This window comes from Rattus norvegicus, chromosome 8 (genome assembly GCF_021556685.1).
Source record: "Rattus norvegicus strain SHRSP/BbbUtx chromosome 8, alternate assembly SHRSP_T2T, whole genome shotgun sequence".
Taxonomy (NCBI): domain Eukaryota; kingdom Metazoa; phylum Chordata; class Mammalia; order Rodentia; family Muridae; genus Rattus; species Rattus norvegicus.
In genome coordinates, this window is record NC_141541.1 from 58502290 (window position 1) to 58520096 (window position 17807).

The window sequence follows — 17807 nt, forward strand, 5'->3', positions numbered from 1 at the left end:
CAGACCCACTGAACCACCCCCAAGACCACTCTGCCACCCCAAGACCCACTGAGCCACCCCCAGGTCCACTGAGTCACCCCCAGGCCCATTGAGTCACCCCCAGGCCCACTGAGTCACTCCCAGGCCCACTGAACCACCCCCAGGCCCACTGAGTCACTCCCAGGCCCACTCTGCCACCCCCAGACCCACTGAACCACCCCCAAGCCCACTCTGCCACCCCAAGACCCACTGAGCCACCCCCAGGTCCACTGAGTCACCCCCAGGCCCATTGAGTCACCCCCAGGCACTGTTAAGAATCTCTTTATTCTGTGTTTTCATTTCAGTGACAATCTAAAACCTTTTATTTAACATTTGGGATCAAGCAGATGTCTACCTTAAAACTAAATCCAGTACCTGAGTCTGGGGCATAACTGCTGTGCACCCCGATGAGAAAAGACACCACCTTCTGAGCTTTGAGAGCAATGGTTCACATGGAGGAGGCCCCCAAGCCAGCATGACTGTCTAGACGCCAGCAGAGCAAATTATAAAGGGGTATCAATCCCGTAAAGTGGATGTCATCTGCCTGAAGATTATAGGGCTTCAGTTTTGCTTTTCTCTTTGGATTTGTGAGGATTGTATTAAAGCCATATTCATGTAAGTGTACATATATAATATATAAAGGAGTTACAGGTTTAAGTACAGTCAATGTAGTGATTTTAAGTAAGATTAAGAATTTTTGGTGAAAAGATGGACTTCACTGATTTTTTTTCTACTTAAATGACAAGATACTGACTTTCCAGTTTTTGAGAGAAACAGACTTTTTTCTGCCTTTATGCTCTCTCTGGTGATTTTTGCAGGCCCTCCTGGGTTCTGTGATTATTATAAAACAGTGCAATGCAAATACCACAGACATTTTACCAGACAGCTCAGCTGGAGTGTGAGTCAACGGTTAGTGCTGACTCAGTCCCGCTCCTGGGGAAAGAGCAGAGAGCCCTACTGTGTGAGTCTGGATGACCCCGAAGAGACCCTGTGAGTAACTCATGTGTCTTGTGATCACAGAACTTCATGACAGGAAGTTGAGAGAGTGAGCATAGAAACCCCTGGGTGGAGCTGGCAGGACATCCCACACAAGTGCTGAACCTGGATGTGAACGAGAGATGGTTCTGATGTCCAGGAGGAAACAGCTCTGTGTATACAGCCGGGAGTGTGCTCCGGACACAAAGCTTGCCAAGTACAAACTCACATAAGGGGCAGAAAGGGGGAAATGTAGCTGTGAAGATTTGCATGTGCTTGGCCCAGGGAGTGGCACTATTAGAAGGTGTGGCCTTGTTGGAGAAAGTGTGAAATGAAAGTAAGTAATGAAAAAAGGGAAGTTGAAAAGGGAAAAATACAAAACATTTGCTCCGAGCATTAAAGGGGCACCCAGAAGTGCAATGGGGCTGACTCCTGTGTTCAAGGATGTTAAATTGAATTGAGGGAGTAATGACCTTGGGGCAAGATCCCACCCAGCTAAATTAGCTCCAGGCAACTTAGTACAAACCTTTAGTACCAGGAGACAGACACACAGATCTCTAAATTCAAGCTCAATCTACAGCAAGATCCAGGACAGCCAAGCTTAGGCAGTGAAGGAGTTAGAAAAGAGGAAGCTAGTGATAATGTAATGGAACAAGGGGGCCATGTTCCAGCTCCTGCAAGCAGCAGAACTCAGCAGCTTCAGCCATGTGTCTCTGGCTTTATACTCAAGAGGAGAAGGAGACTACTGGGACAATTGATGCTGGTTACCTGGAGCTAAGAAAGAGATCAGCATCTCTGAGGTGAAATCTTCTGGGAAGTGTTTTCTGAGAGCTGTGTTCCGAAGATGCCAAGGTTGTACCTGGTGCTGCGGCTGGACTTGGTAATGTGTAAGAGTCACCCAGCTGGTACTGGTTTTGAAGGCATGAAAGGGTCATAAAGAACAGCTGAGGCTGGGCACCGTGAAAGGCCGTGGAAGGCCATTGGTGAAGGTGCACCCTTGGATGCAATTGATGGTCCAGGACTGAAGGGGTCAGGCAAAGGAGTTGAGTCTTGACACCATGAAGAGAGCCTAGGAGAGGCTACTGGTGAAGCCTAGATCCAACAGAAGACCCCAGTGTATTGGAGACGCCAGTACCATGGGATGATCACCAAGAACAACAACAACAGTGGAGTGTGGATCAACCTGAAGTTAAACTGCTACAGAGGGCAGAGCTGGAGAAGTGAAGCCAGCCCTTTGGAGGACCAGGTGTGGATCCCAGACATTGAAACAAGCTGTAACGTTGAAGCTGCCTTGGAGACCCAAAGATGTTAAAGATGCCAGAGCCACCGGATCTCTGCTGAGGAAAGCTGCTAACAGGGAGAAAGAAGTGTATTGTAGTCAACAAAGGTGAAAAAGGAGTTGGAGATCTGAAGACCGCTTTGACATCAGACATGAGATGCAGAGTTTGGAGTGTGCCCAGCTGGTTTCCTGTCTTGCTTTGGGGACTACAGTTAAGTGATTGGATGAATCTCAGAAGAGACTTTGAACTTTGGACTTTTAACGTTGTTGGTACTGCTATAGACTATAGGGACTTTGGAAGTTGAACTAAATGGACTTTTTTATTATGCTAAGTTTAGGTATGGCCTCCAATGACTCCTGTGTTTAAACCAGACTATGGAGGCCAAGGAGTAGAATGTGATGGTTTGCATATGCTTGGCCCAGGGAGTGGCACTATTAGAAGGTGTGACCTTGTTAGAGGAAGTGTGTCACTGTGGGATGGGCTTGGAGACCCTCCTCCTAGCTGCCTGAGGATGCTCACTCTGTTCCTGGCTTCCTTCAGGTGAAGATGTAGAACTCTCAGCTCCTCCCGCACCATGCGTGCCTGGATGCTGCCATGTTCCCCTTGTGATGATAATGGACTGAACCTCTGAACCTGGAAGCCAGCCCCAATTAAATGTTGTCCTTTATAAGACTTACATTGGTAACGGTGTCTATTCACCTCAATAAGACCCTAAGACAGTAGCTTAGAGTTATGGTCTGCCAACAATTTTGCTCATTAATTTCCTCAAAGAATTTTAAGGGGAAGGGGCGTGTTCTTACAGCTTTAAGTTACTATCTGAAATCTTTCCAAATCTGATCGCTTACAAGAATTTATATGCCATGATGAAACCCATTTTGTATACAACCTCTTCCAAAAAAAATGTAAAAGTGGATGTAATGTCTATAAAATTCATGTTTTGAAATAAACACTGTTCTGTTAGAAACACCCAGTGAATTCTAAACACCGAAGGCATTGATATTCACAAAGTAAAGTCTGAAGAATTTCCTCCTAAACAGAGAATGTATTTTCCTTCCCTCCATTAACCTCCACTTCCATTTCCTGGAACCCCTCCTCCTACAGATTTGTATCCTGGGTCTTTTTTTAACACTTGTTTTCCCTTTGCATTATGTATACATGTCCACGACTGCGTGGGGACAGGAGCACATGAGTACAGGTTCCCTAGGAGACCAGAGGCATTGGGGTCCTCTGGAGCTGAAGTTACAGGAGATCGGACCTACCCAGTGTGGGTGCTGGAAACCAAAGTCAGGACCTCTGCAAGAACAGTACATATTCTTAACCACTGAGCCATCTCTCTAGCCCCTATACTTGGGTTTTAAGCATAAAAACCTTTTATTGATCACATTATTAAGCATGAATTCCTACAACAAAAAGCTATCAGTCTTACCTTTAATTTCCTGCGTCCCTGGGCTGTATTAACTTTCTCCTCAGACTGAGAGATTATTACCTTACCACTGATCTGACAAAATGAACAGCTGTTGAGATTTAATAACCGTTACACAGAAACACAATGGTTGGTAAATATCACTCGGTATGTAGCTCCCTCAGGCTTAGGACTCTCCTTAGCATATACTCCTAAATGAATACCATTGACGCCAGGCTGGGAGGAACTTGACGTCACTGTTTTCCTATCTTCTCTAATATAGGAACGAAGGAATGGCGTTCATAGAAAGACAGAATATCGATTCAAAGAAAGCTCAAAATTTCTAACTCCTTTCATGAATGCCAAAAAAGTCACGATGCAAGGCAAGTGGATGTCACATAAAGAGTAAGAACTTCAGTGGCACAGCGTCGATCACAAGAGCCGTTCACTTTCTCAGCAGAAAAGACACCAAAGTCAGGAAGTTCTCTGACTCTGGGACAATGTACCAATAAGATCAGAGATAAACGAACTCATATAGTTTTAATACAAAGATAGACTTAGAGATGCTGGGAAAGTGGGGAGAGGGACTCAGGCCACAGATGTCTGGGAAACCATTAGACATCCGTACACATTAGTGAAGAAGGAAATGAGAAGTCCTTCCATGTCTCACTGTGTGGTGATGGCTAGAACGTAGCAAGCCTCACTGTGGGGTAACTCCTAGAACCTACCCTTAAGTAAAGATTCGGACATGGACCGCAGTAGGACACTGTATGTGAGATTTCACGTAGGCGGGGGATACTTATATACATACATACAGTATCTGAGGTACCTCTGTGCTTAATACCAAGGCGAGAAGGGCACAAACCAAAAGAGGGGAATGGTTTAGATACCATACCAAGGGCATGATCTGATCTGTAACAGGAAATCGATACACTGAACTCCAAAACATCTAAATTCTAGTTATTTATGATAATACTATCAAGGGAACGGGAAGAAGATAGGTCGTGCGTTCGCGTAACCATCTGATGAAGGACAGGTCTCAAGTGTGTAACAGATGACAGGCCAGCATTTGCCTCCTATGAATGAAAGGACAGAGATAACAAATATGAGACCTTGTTTCAAATAGGAGGTTGGAAGAGCATCACAAATCAGATAGGACCGCTAAAGAGAGCAGAGACTGCGGGAAGCCCAACACAGACGCAAACAGTGCTCAGCTCCCCCAAGCGGCACTCAGCTCCAGTGCCAGCTCCACAGTTGGGCTGGGAAGAGTGTCAAGTCTAATCCACAGGGTAACCCAGGCATCCCTGATGGAAAGAGAGTGACTGGCTCACCCACAGGACATGCGGGCATGGCTGAGGGGTTCATTTAATCACATGGAATGTCCCAGAGGGCTGTGGCCCAAGTACTGTCTTGAGAAGGAACACAGATAAGATTGTATAAGAAACAATCTCAAGTCAAGAGCGTGAAGTCACCCGCCACGGTCCCTGGATCGGAGGGAGACAGCTATGCAAGGCAATCCTGCATGAGGGAAAGGCTAGACCCAAACACACGGTAAAACTGGAGTGCCTGGAGGCTACAATGGTGGACAGGTCCTCAATCGGTGGCCTCCTTCCACTTTGTGGAAGATTGAAATAACTGCCACCAGATTGATTCTGGGAGCCAGGAGTCAGTGAAGGGTGTGAACTCCTTGGCAGGTAGCCAAACGGCTCCCATTCCAGCACTGGGAACTCCTACGCTGCAGTCCAAATAGGCACTCCTGCAAGTAAAAGCCACGGTGGGTGTCCACCAAGGTTAGGAGAGAACCAGGAAAAGACTGGCCCCAAAGTCCAAATGCCAGGCAATATCTGCAGGGGAGGGGAGAAGGCCAACAGGCCACTGTTGTTGAAGCTCCATTCTATGCTTGGTACCCACCAGCCCCTTGCTTTCCACTCCAGTCCTGATAAGGAAGGTAAGTTCCTAGTAACCCGGACTCAGTGACCCCACCCGAAAATGTGCAGCTGTGAACACCTGTTATGGTGACTAATGGCTTTTTTTTTTCGCTTCCGTAACTTGCTTATGCAGATACCCAAAGATTGTTCTGAGTTTCCTCAATCACTTAACTTGATAGAGTGGAACAGCTTAAAAACAGTGGTTTTCCTGCTTAAAAGCCCTTTCCCCACACCCCTCCTACCCGGCAATCTCAAATTGGACTCAGAGATTGTTCGTCCTGAAGCAGCTAATCAATAAATCTTTTAATTATAATTGGATTGAGCCTGTGGTCTTTTCCCTGGAGTCACAAACTCCATAATAACCACAACCACATTTTAGCTAAAATCCAAAGGAAGAGTTGGATGGATTTAATACACACACACACACACACACACACACACACACACACGTATGTATATGTGTATGTGTATGTGTATATGCATATATACATTAAATGTAATACTAAATCTCTATTGGCCAATGGCATGCTCAGAGATCTCTAACATGAAGTTTTCCCTAATCCCTATGTCCTCCCATATGTGTGTGTGTGTGTGTGTATGTGTGTGTGTATGTGTGTGTATGTGTGTGTATGTGTGTGTATGTGTGTGTATGTGTATGTGTGTGTATGTGTGTGTATGTGTGTGTATGTGTGTGTATGTGTGTGTATGTGTGTGTATGTGTGTGTATGTGTGTGTATGTGTGTGTATGTGTGTATGTGTGTGTATGTGTGTGTATGTGTGTGTGTATGTGTGTGTGTATGTGTGTATGTGTGTGTGTATGTGTGTGTATGTGTGTGTATGTGTGTGTATGTGTGTGCATGTGTATGTGTGTTTGTATGTGTGTGTATGTGTGTGTGTATGTGTGTGTATGTGTGTATGTGTGTATGTGTGTGTATGTGTGTGTATGTGTGTATGTGTGTTTGTATGTGTGTGTATGTGTGTGTGTATGTGTGTGTGTTTGTATGTGTGTGTATGTGTGTGTGTATGTGTGTGTATGTATGTGTGTGTATGTGTGTGTGTATGTGTGTGTGTATGTGTGTGTGTATGTGTGTGTATGTGTGTGTGTATGTGTGTATGTGTGTGTGTATGTGTGTATGTGTGTGTGTATGTGTATGTGTGTGTATGTGTGTGTGTATGTGTGTGTGTATGTGTGTGTGTGTGTGTGTACATACATATATGGAATATGAAATGGAATACAACAAAAATCCCATCTTTAGAGAATCCCACAAACTATCCAATGGAAGTTTGTGACTAAAGAAGGAAAATTCAATAAATCAAAGTAAATACTGACACTTCCAAGAAATAACAGCAGCTCTCTGGTTTGAAACATATGTGTAATTAAAATATGTGTCAGCAAGGCTAAAATAGCAGGAGGTAAATTGACTTTAACACAATATACTGTCTACAAAGGGGGCTGGAAAGATGGCTCAGTGGTTAAGGGCACAGGCTACTCATCCAGAAGACCCAGGTTTAATTCCCAGCACCCACATGGCAGCTCACAACTGTCTGTAACTCCAGTCCCAAGGAATCCAACACCTTCTGGCCTCTGCAGGCCCAGGCATCTGTATAATGCACAAAAATTCATGCATAGAAGGCTAGTGAGATGTTTCAGCCAGTACAGTGCATGCCTTACAAACACAAGCACCTGAGTTCAGTCCTCCAGAACCCCATTATGTAAAAACTAGACTCGGTGGTACACAGATGTTATCCCATCACTGGGGAGGTAGAGAGGGGAGATCCCTGCAGCTCATTGGCCAGCACACCCTACTCGGCAAGATGGAGGCCAATAAGAACCCTTGTCTCAAAATAAGGTAAACAGTGTTTCTGAGGAACGATGCCCAAGTTTTTCTTCTTATCTCTATATAGCATACACATGTGCATATGCACCCCACACGCATAACATGTATAGGATGATGTCATTATGCAGGTGAAGGCAGATATGAACAAGGCCTGTCATTGGACGAGAAGGAAGAATGGGCGGGTGAAAAGTTTTAGAGAGGAGGAACAGCCAAGAGAACATGGAGGCGGATGTTAAGATTCCTCTCTGCACATTTACAGGTTGTTACGAATATTCTTAAGGGATGGATGTGTACAGGGCTTTGTATGTCTAGGTGGGCAATTACATCTTATCACTTGGATCAGAGATTATTGTACTGTGTGTTCTTTCATGTGGCGATTTAATTGAATTCAAGAGAGAGTGTGGTGGCTGCAGACATTGGGCTGCCACAGAATTGGGATGTGTGTGTCTGGCATGGTGGCCACCTGCCTTGGGAACTAGACAGGTAGAGAGATTGGCATGCTCAGAGATCTGTAACGTGAAGTTTCCCCTAATCCCTAAGTTGTCATATCCTTCACAATTGGAATACATATGCTCTGTACTGGATTACAGTATACTTACAGTAACTTGTTTAGATCTCTGTGGTGTGTTAACCAAAGGGACGTTGTGAATGGAGAAAGTCCATAGTAACATTGCACCAAGTTCCCAACAGCGTCTACTCTACAATACTTCTTAGACAAAACGGGGAGACCAGTCTGTCCTCCCTGGGACACCGGGCAGCTCAACCAGTGTTAAACTGTCAACACCATTAAAAATCATCCAGTGCTATTCCTTTATGTTTTCATTGTGAGCCCTCCTGATGTTCATTGCCCTGTAAGTAAGGGAAGACATTGGGGTGTGAGGTAGTGTGATTCCCTAATTGACAGCTGTTGGACTCTCCCTAGCTGCCCCACGCCCTTGAGCAAAAACGAGCAGCATTCAGACAAACAGGAAGACTACGCTGGCCATTTTGAACACTCTGCTGACCCCTAAAGGAGGGTATGTGCCCATCACAGCCTCGGGCTCTGCCTCCTGAAGGCGGGGCTCCACACAGGACTGATTTAAGCTGTTTGCACTGAACTTTTTAACTATCACAAGATTTAGTAGACTTTCAATGATGGAAACCACTTCCACCTAGACCAGAGAAAGCACTGCCCCAGGACCCAACAGGGGAACACTATGGGTGACGCTGAAGGACACGTTTGTTACAGATATGAGAGTCATTTTCATGTGCAGTGTGCTGTGATTGGTACAATCTCTCTCCCCCTCCCCTTCCCCCTCTTCCCCTCTCCCTCTCTCCCCCTCCCTCTTCCCCCCTCACTATACCAGCAGGTTTCTCAGCTCAGTTAGTTACCTACTAGACCACCACACACACACACACACACACACACACACACACACACACACTCACGGTGTTGCAATGTCAGGCCACAAAATGCTCCTCTTGAGTGGTCAATTCTTGGACTGAGCTGGAACAACAAAGGAAGAAGCAGCAGGTGGCAGGGGCAGAGGAGTGGCAGCAGCCATGACAGCTGGGCGACAGACAGAATAAGCTGCAGCGGTGGTGGTGACGGGGCAGCTAGATGCTTGGTGCCTAAAGAAGATCCAGAGCTGAGCAGCTGTCAGATTGACCTGCAAAGGCAACAGGAGGTAGCCCACCACTTGACAGCCAAGCAAGGGGCGTCCGGACAGTTCCAGACAGGGCAGGAATAAAGTCACAACCAAAGTAGAAGGGTCAGTGAGCTGAGGCTGAGAAAGAATGGAAAGATGTAAAGACCCAGGGAGGAAAAACTTCAGACCCTGATCCCTAGAAGAGTGTAAACCAGAAAGCTGTGAAACATTTAGGACTGGGCCTCAGACACCCTAGTCTTGGGAACCAGCTGTAACACTGGCTACCGTCAAAGGCTAAGGAATAACCATAGCCAGGCCTGCCAAGAAGCAGAAACACTGACAGCCACGTGGGATTCTCGACTCCTTAGGCCCACACAACAGGTGCAACACATGCTAAACTAAGGGTTCTTGTGGCCTAGGCCTGCACAAGAGCTCTCTACCACTTCAGCTGAGGATCTCCATGTGCAGGTCATTCATGAGTCTGACAGTAGAGGGCGCCACCAGCTGCCTCTGCTGCTCCTACCTGCCGCTTTGCCCACCCACAACTTCTCACTGACAAAGGACTCCTGCCAGCTGGTCTGTAACACTCCCAGCGACTAAGCATGGCTGAGTAATGCCCTAACTGTTATGTAACCTGTGGTTTTTACATTGTTACTGCACATCAGCCTTTTCGAAATCTTCTCTGAGAGTCACATTTGTACAAGTTATAAAAATAATTACCTTTCAAGTCATGTGTAATATAAAAATCAAAGTCTTCGCATCAAACTTTTGTAACATGTTGTGGTCCATGGACAATAGGCTCCCTTATCTGTAGCAGTTAGAGTGAGGATGTAAGTAATCCTAAGTAATTCTGTCTAGCTGATCTCAATCCGATTTACATCATTTAGTTGCAACAAAGTTGTAATAACTATTTCAACAAAACATGGAAGACTTCCTCAAGAGTAAGCCAAGGAAGAGCTGATACTCGCATGCATCTCTGCCTACTGAATTCCCGAGTTCATGTAGCAAAATCTGTGAGAGAGCCAGCGAGGTGTCCCCGTGGGAAAAGTGCTTGCGTGACATGAGTCTGATCCCCAGAACCCACATAAAGGTGGACGGAAATGACTGGCTCCACAAAGTTGTCTTCTGACTCTACACATGTGCCATGGCACATGTACACACATGCACACACCACACCCACATCATCATCATCACCACCACCATCAGCACCATCATCATCATCAACACCATCAATACCACCACCACCATCATCATCATCATCAACAACAACAACATCAACTCCATCTCAAGGTTTATCCGTCAAGGTCACTCAGGACAGTGGAGTTTAGCTTCAGGCTCCATTTAAATCCTTTAAACCTTAGATCTATTCAGCACACTGCCTGGGTGTTCATAGTTTCCTCAGTTAAAGACTTTCAAATAGGGTAACAGAGATCATTTTTTATAATTTTTTTAGACTAACATTTCATAGCAAGAATAAATAGACAAATAACGATAAGCTTGGATCCATACTGACGTCTTCACAGAATCCAACTTCAATTCACTGGAAGACACTTCCTCCGTAAGCCCATTATGTCTCTAATCCGTGTTAACTCACACCGACGCACCTACACCTCGAGCTGTCATATCAAAATACAATTTGAAACATATTTCCCCTATCCGTTTGCATTTCTGAAACACTCATAATTTACCCTCCAACTTTTCATAAGAGAAAGACAAAATCAAGATGGCTGGGACAATTTTAAACAGACGGGTGTTTTGTTGAATGTTAGTGCATTTGCTATGATGTGTCCCATCAGTCCTGCGTGCTACTGAAAACAGTGATTCTGTGCCCTAATAATTTAGACTCGCATTCCATGCAATAGCTACCTCCCACTGCTTTGGGTGCCTACAGCATCCATGAGTGTGTTAGAAGGCTCTGATGGGACAGGGTGTGAAGGGACACATTAGTAATCCCAGTTTTCAGGGGGCTGAATGGAGAAGACTTCGAGTTCCAGGGTCCCCGAGTGAGACCCACACCCACATGATAGAAGGAGAAAACTAGCTCTCATAAATTACCCTTGACTGCTACGATACACCATGACCCATGTGCCTGCCCTGCCAACCCACACGCCACAGAATAGAATTTAAAACAATTACTTGGCACTGCCTTTTTAAAAGTAGAACTAAAGAGAAATTTTATTTAGTAGTGCCTGGGACAAGATTGTCATTTTTCAGGGCCAGTGATTTTGTGGAAACCGTGAGATCAAAGAAACAACTGAGATGTAAGTGAATTCTTTGCAGCTCTACCCACTCCTGCTGCTAAGTACAGTGCCCATGTTCCAGGAAATACTCCGAGATCACCCAAATCCTCTCGATGTGAGCGAGAGTTTCAGCCTTATTCTAGCCGAGTGGCAAATCCAAATACCACTGGCAGGCTTGCAAGGGTGAGAGCAGAAACAGCTTTCCCCACGGGGTCTCCTGGGAATGACATCGAATGGAATAACCCAAGCAGAGACAGAACAGGACCGTTCTACACCACCACCACGGAGTGTCCACCTCCCTCAGAAGGCAATGGCTTCTAAAGCTTACTGACTCATTCACCACAGTACGTTACTGAGTGCCTCCCATGGGCAAGGCACTGTGAGAGAAGCTAAGGAGTGTGAGGTCGGGAAAAGAACAAGATAGATGTGGCTCCTGTCTGGTCAGGAACGCCACCGTGAAACAACTGTTTACATAACCGTCTGCTTTGTTATAGGTACAGGATGTCATAAAATCATATAAAAGAGGCTCTGATCCAAAGCACATGTACTCACTGGAACAAGAAAGCCAAAGTCTTGCCAGACCCAGTTTTGGCAGCTCCGAGCACATCTTTACCTTGCAAAGCCAACCCTATGGTCTGCTTCTGTATCTCTGTTACCAAGCGGTACTGCGCTTCTTGCAAACCTGGCAGTGTGGAGTGGAGAGTGAAGCTTTAGAAAATTTCTGTAGGATGGCTTTACAGGCTAAGCCCTCTGTCTCAAAGTTTCTACATTGGCAGGGTGTGGTGGTGCAGCATGTCTGTAATCCCAGAGTCTGGGAGTCTGAGGCAGGGGACCACAAGCTTCAGAGCTACAACAAAACAGAACTTGTCTCAAAAGAGGAAGGAGAAGGGAATAAATAAATTTCATTTTTAAAATTCAAAACATACATAGTATGCACTGCCTTGAATATCTACATCCAGAATGTTAAAATAATAAAGTGCCACAGTGATTGTGGAGGGAAAATCCACTTTGGTCATCCTTCAAGGGCCAGTTTAAGAAAGAACAGACATCTATAAAACAACTCCCACACCTAGGCTCAGGAAACATTGAGGAAGAAGGGGAGAAAAGAAGATAAGGAAGTTTGCTATGAGATTGTCAACTAGTGATGTCAGAAGCCACACCCATAAAGCCTCATCAACATGACTACCTACACATGAGATGAAGAAAAGGGCAACAGTAGACATGCTAAACAGGAAGGGGGAAAGCCCATGGGGCCTCAACCTTACACAAAGAGCTGCAGGCAACTAACAGATGCTGAGAGTGGGGAGATCGTCTTCTCCAGGAAAGAGCACACAAATAGGTTATCAGTAACAAATGATCAGCATACATACATACATACATACTTGTATGTTACATACATACAAGTGACATACAGACTGAGTGGGTGGTATTTAGGAACATATGCATATGTATATATGCATTTAACAATAATTAATGAAACAAGAGGCCATGAACTTGGAGGGTTTGGAGGCAAGAAAGGGAGGAGAGGAATAATATTATTATATTATTATAAAGAAAAAAAATAAGAGGCGAAATGACTTCAAGCCACAGCCCATGGCGAGAATGACTCCATGATCACACCTTAAGGGAGAACAAAATTGAAATTAGCTGAAAATTTAAATTCTGACAGCACACATCTCTCAAAGCTCCAAGAATGTTTTCATGCTTGGTAATTCCTGGTTGATAATTTAACCTGATAATTCTTAACTGAAGCATGCTGAAGGAGGGGCAATGTTTTAGTTTGCTTTTGTTGTTTAAAAAAAAGTGTTTTCCTCCCCAAAGCAACTTGGGGAGGAAAAGGTTTGTTTGACTCGTGTGTCTTGGTCACCATCCATCCATCCTAAAGGGGATCCAATGCAGGAACTGAAGCAGGGCAGGAACCTGGAGGCAGGAACTGAAGCAGAGACCATGGAGGAACACTGCTTGCTCTCAATGGCTTGCTCAGCTTGCTTTCTTATATGATCTAGGTTGACTTAAGACACCCAAACATATATACACATACCTACATTGATGTGGGCCCCTCCTACATCCAGTAATGAAGAAAATGTTCCCAAAGACTTGTAGACCTGTAGGCCAATCTCAGCTTGGACATTTTCTCAATTTAGGTTCCCTCTTCCCAGATGACCAGGCTTGTGTCAGGTTAACTAAAAACCTAAGCAGCCCAAGCATTCCTTCAGAACAACCCGAATGTTCAGGCTGCATGGAGGCTGGAGGCAAAACCGTCACGTCACTCATGACCCATCAAAGGGGGAAGCTATGTGGGTAGTGTCTATTAAGTTATACTGTAGGTGATATGGGGATGACCGCTGAATTTCATTGTACAGTCTAAATATTACCTTTTCCACAATTTTCCTTAAGATGTGGGAAGGGTCTTCTTTTTATCCAGCTGTCCTTGAACTTGAGAGTCAACTAGAAGATGCTCTTCTAAACAGACATCAGTAATTGTTCCTCCTTCCATGCACTTGTGGTGCCGCCAGCTAAGGAAATGTCTCCTGGAGCAATGAAATACCCAAGGGAAAAAGCATAGGCAGTCAGCTCTTAGGTGCCCTGTGGACATAGCACAGGCAGGTGACAGGGGGGTTATCAAAATAGAAAGTCCAACAACCCTCCTAAGGCCTGTTAGCCTCTTAGAGGGATAGTCAGAGAGATCAGGATTGTTCCAGCACAGCCAATCATTCATTGTGCTACAGAACTAAGCACACAATATGAAAAGAGAATACCGGGGCAGGAACAAGAAGTTTTAACTGCTGTGCTGCCCTAGAATGGGTTTCAACAAATCATGACTGAACAGTTCCAATCTAATTTGCTGCCTGGTTTCAAAAGCACTCACAGAAGCACAGCTACAACTGGTCACGTAGACATCATCATAGGTGTGGCAGGGTCTATAGCTCACAAAACCTAATGTTGAGTATCTGATCCTTTCCCAATCCCCACCACCATCACTAGAGGATTCCATTCACAGGAATACTTGAAAACCACAGCAGAAGATAGTCCTGATCACCACGAACAAAGTCACACTCTTTCCTTTCTTTATCCATTTCTTAGAAACAGCGGGACAACCTCCAGCCCTGGCACTATATATAGATAGACATAGACATATAGACATAGACATAGACATAGACATAGACATAGACATAGACATAGACATAGACATAGACATAGACATAGACATACATAGACATAGACATAGACATAGACATAGACATAGATATACTTTCCTCAATAAGCTTAATATCCAGGTCTCTCTCTCTCTCTCTCTCTCTCTCTCTCTCTCTCTCTCTCTCTCTCTCACACACACACACACACACACACACACACACACACACACACACACACACCATAGAACAGCCTCAGAAATACACCCCACAGATCACTTGCTTCAGGGACAGTGGTTGACCAGCTGGACGTTCACCTCATCACTCAGAAGGCCCTCATTCCTCTCAGCTGCTCCCAGTGAATGCCTGAGCTCAGCAGCTGTAACTCTCTCACTTAGGCATGGCCCAAAAATATTCCATAAAAGTCTAGGGACAACTCCTAAGTGGCTGGCTACGTTTATCACAGTGCACGGTTATAATGGTTGGTATTTTATTGTGACTGATCTCTTACTGCACCTAATCTTAAGTGAACTTTATCACAGGTGTTTCTGTATCTGGAGAGAAATGTGGGATTTAAGGTTTTGTGTCTTCACATTTCAGATCTCCACTTTGGTCTTAAAATTCATTCTTTGAAGTATGGAAAGGCAACTCCCCTACCGTTGTTCCATTGCTGCATGGGGGTTGGGGTTAGGAGGTCAATTCTTTAGGCCAGTTAAATTTAATGCCATTTGTTTGAGCAAAACAATGTATGATTCACTTGTTTCTAAAACCAGGGAGGTCTGGGAATAAGATTAGACAGCCCTTGGAGGAAAACAGAACTGAGCCACTGAACATGACCCAACTGGTCAACCAGCCAGTTAATGCAGCCTAGTTTGTTAAATGTTGACAGTTCAATCAGCTCTGTGGCTACAAAGATCTCTGAAGGCATCCTGACCTTGTATTAATATTAAACTACATTTTGTTTGTCTTGTTGGCCCAGAGTAGAAAGTCAGTGCACGCTATGGCCTCCTACAAAACTTAACACTATCAACTGAAACCAGAGTCGCCGTCAGCCTGGTAGAAATGGTCTTAAAATTGAGCTCCAAGGATTAGGGGTAAAACTCAGATGGCAGAGTGCCTTCTTGATGAGCCTGAAGCCCTGGGTTCTAACGCCAGCACCACATAGACCAGACACGTAGGGCACACCTATAACTCCAGCACTCAAGAAGTGGAGGCAGGGGGATCAGAAGTTCAATGACATCATCAGCTACATAGTACTGCATGAGACCGTCTTGCAGAAAGAAAAGGAAGGAAGGAAGGAAGGAAGGAAGGAAGGAAGGAAGGAAGGAAAAAAGAAAGAAATGTTAAACTAAATGCTTGATACTTCAGAATATGGAGAGGACTGTCAACATTTTCCAGAGTTGGTTGGCATTTTGGTCTTATACTTGCCAATGTGGAAAGTCTGCTTCATGTAAAATAAAATAAAAATGATCATGATAATTATAACAATAATGACAGAACTGTGTTTAAAACCATTTCAGAAACTATGGGAAGTCCTGTCTTAATCATATGCCAAAATTCATTAGAAGATTTTTGATGAAATTCACCAAATCCAGCAGCAACTTTTCAAATCAAGTTTTCTAACACAATACAATCCCAAGATGATTGATATTCGAAGCTGAGGAATTGTGGTGGAGAAATGGCAAAACCCTCTGTTTTCCAGAGCTAAACCATTCCCTTTCTCAAAGAACAGAAGCTGCCCTACGGTAGAAACACCGTCATGGGGTAGCATACAAAGATTTGAATCTGAGCAGAGGGCCACAGGCAGCACGTGCTGTGATTATGGCGTAATGGTGGCGTGTACAGTGCAAAGAGCGTGTGTTGACCGTCCAGAGACGCAGTGCAGCCCTGACGCAGCATGGAGCAGCACAGCCAGGCACACTGAGATCCGCTGCATGCTTTTTGGGTTAACTTTTGACTGCTGTACTTAGAGGCTCCTTTTACTGTTCCCAGGTTCCCTTCACCTCCACATGCGGCTGTGCAATGGGCCACAGCCTATTTAGGAAGCTAGACTAGACCAACAGCCAGCGTCCTAACTGGCCTCTCAGGCTCCAGGACCCTCAGATCTTGAATGACTCCCCTGAGCACTGGCTGCCTCTGTAGACATTTTTTTATTCTTCCTATAGTGAGTGTTCAATGCAAAGGAGACGTAAGTACAGTTCTGCAGGTCCCAAGTCCAAAAAGGGTTTCACTTTGCTGAATCCAAAATGTCAGTAGGCCTGAGTTCTTTCTGGTGACTCCAGGGGAAGCCCCATTTCCTCCCCTTCCCCATTTTCCCTGGCTGTAGCCTTTTTCTTTCTCCTCCCTTTTCTCCCCCACCACACCACCCTCGTTAAGAGGTCTCATTACCTCACTGTGTTTCCCAGACTGGCCTCAAACTCCTGGACTCAAGATATCCTCCTGCTTCAGCCTCCAAAGTAGCTGGGACTACAGGAAAACACCACCAAAGGCCAGCATCATCTTTGGTCCTTAAGGACAGAGATGCCTGAAAAAGTCCAGGGTCTCTCACAAGACATGACTGTGGCCCTTCTCCTCTTCCTCTTTCCCATATTAGGGCACTGGTGATTATGTCGGGGCTCACCCCGTATCCTTTAAGATACTTTGATTGGCAGTGATAAATCCACTAACATCCAACACCTTCATAGGTTCCAGGGATGAGAAAGAGGCCATCACATGAGGCCATTATGTGTGTTGTGTGTCTACCACATATAACAGTCTCCAACACTAATTAGAATTAACCACTGTGATGGTTTGTATATGCTTGGCCTGGGGGCTGGCACTGTTAGGAGGTGTGGCCTTGTTGGAGTAGGTGTGTCACTGTGAGCGTGGGCTTAAGACCCTCACCCTAGCTGCCTGGAAGTCAGTCTTCTCCTAGCAGCCTTCAGATGAAGATGTAGAAATCTCAGCTCTGCCTGCACCCTGCCTGCCTGGATGCTGCCATGTCCGCACCTTGATGATACTGGATTGAACCTCTGAACCTGTAAGCCAGCCCCAATGAAATGTCTAAGACTTGCATTGGTCATGGTGTCTGTTCACAGCAGTACAACCCTAACTAAGACAACCACCAAGCCCTGTTCAGTACATTCCAAGGAATATTTCCTCCCTGGAGAACACCATGGGTTTCCTCTTCCTTTTTCATTTTCTTTTGCAAATCATCTCCACACAGTGAAGTCGTCATCAAAGACCAAGCTCCACTCATGGTCATCACAGGAGTGACATAGAGAAAACTTCAAGCTTTTCCCCCTCACCACACCGTCCCCTAACTCCCTGGGCTCCATGCTTCCCATTCATTATGACACCTTATACATATTTGCTATTACAGCAC

The 17807-nt window shown here is 45.1% G+C and overlaps 1 long non-coding RNA gene across 2 annotated transcripts; it reads right to left on the reverse strand.

Annotated features, from left to right (window-relative positions):
* Positions 1–4196: 4196 nt before the first annotated feature.
* Positions 4197–14826, reverse strand: LOC148004124 (uncharacterized). 2 transcript variants are annotated; one of them, XR_015627261.1, is made up of 4 exons: positions 14761–14826; positions 13685–13840; positions 11862–11991; positions 4197–4751 (listed from the first exon to the last, which is right to left on the reverse strand). It is a non-coding gene; the product is annotated as an uncharacterized LOC148004124 (long non-coding RNA). The 2 variants fall into 2 exon arrangements; XR_015627260.1 differs by lacking the exons at positions 11862–11991; positions 14761–14826 and having other exon boundaries at positions 4626–4751; positions 13685–13770.
* Between the last annotated feature and the right edge of the window lie 2981 nt (positions 14827–17807).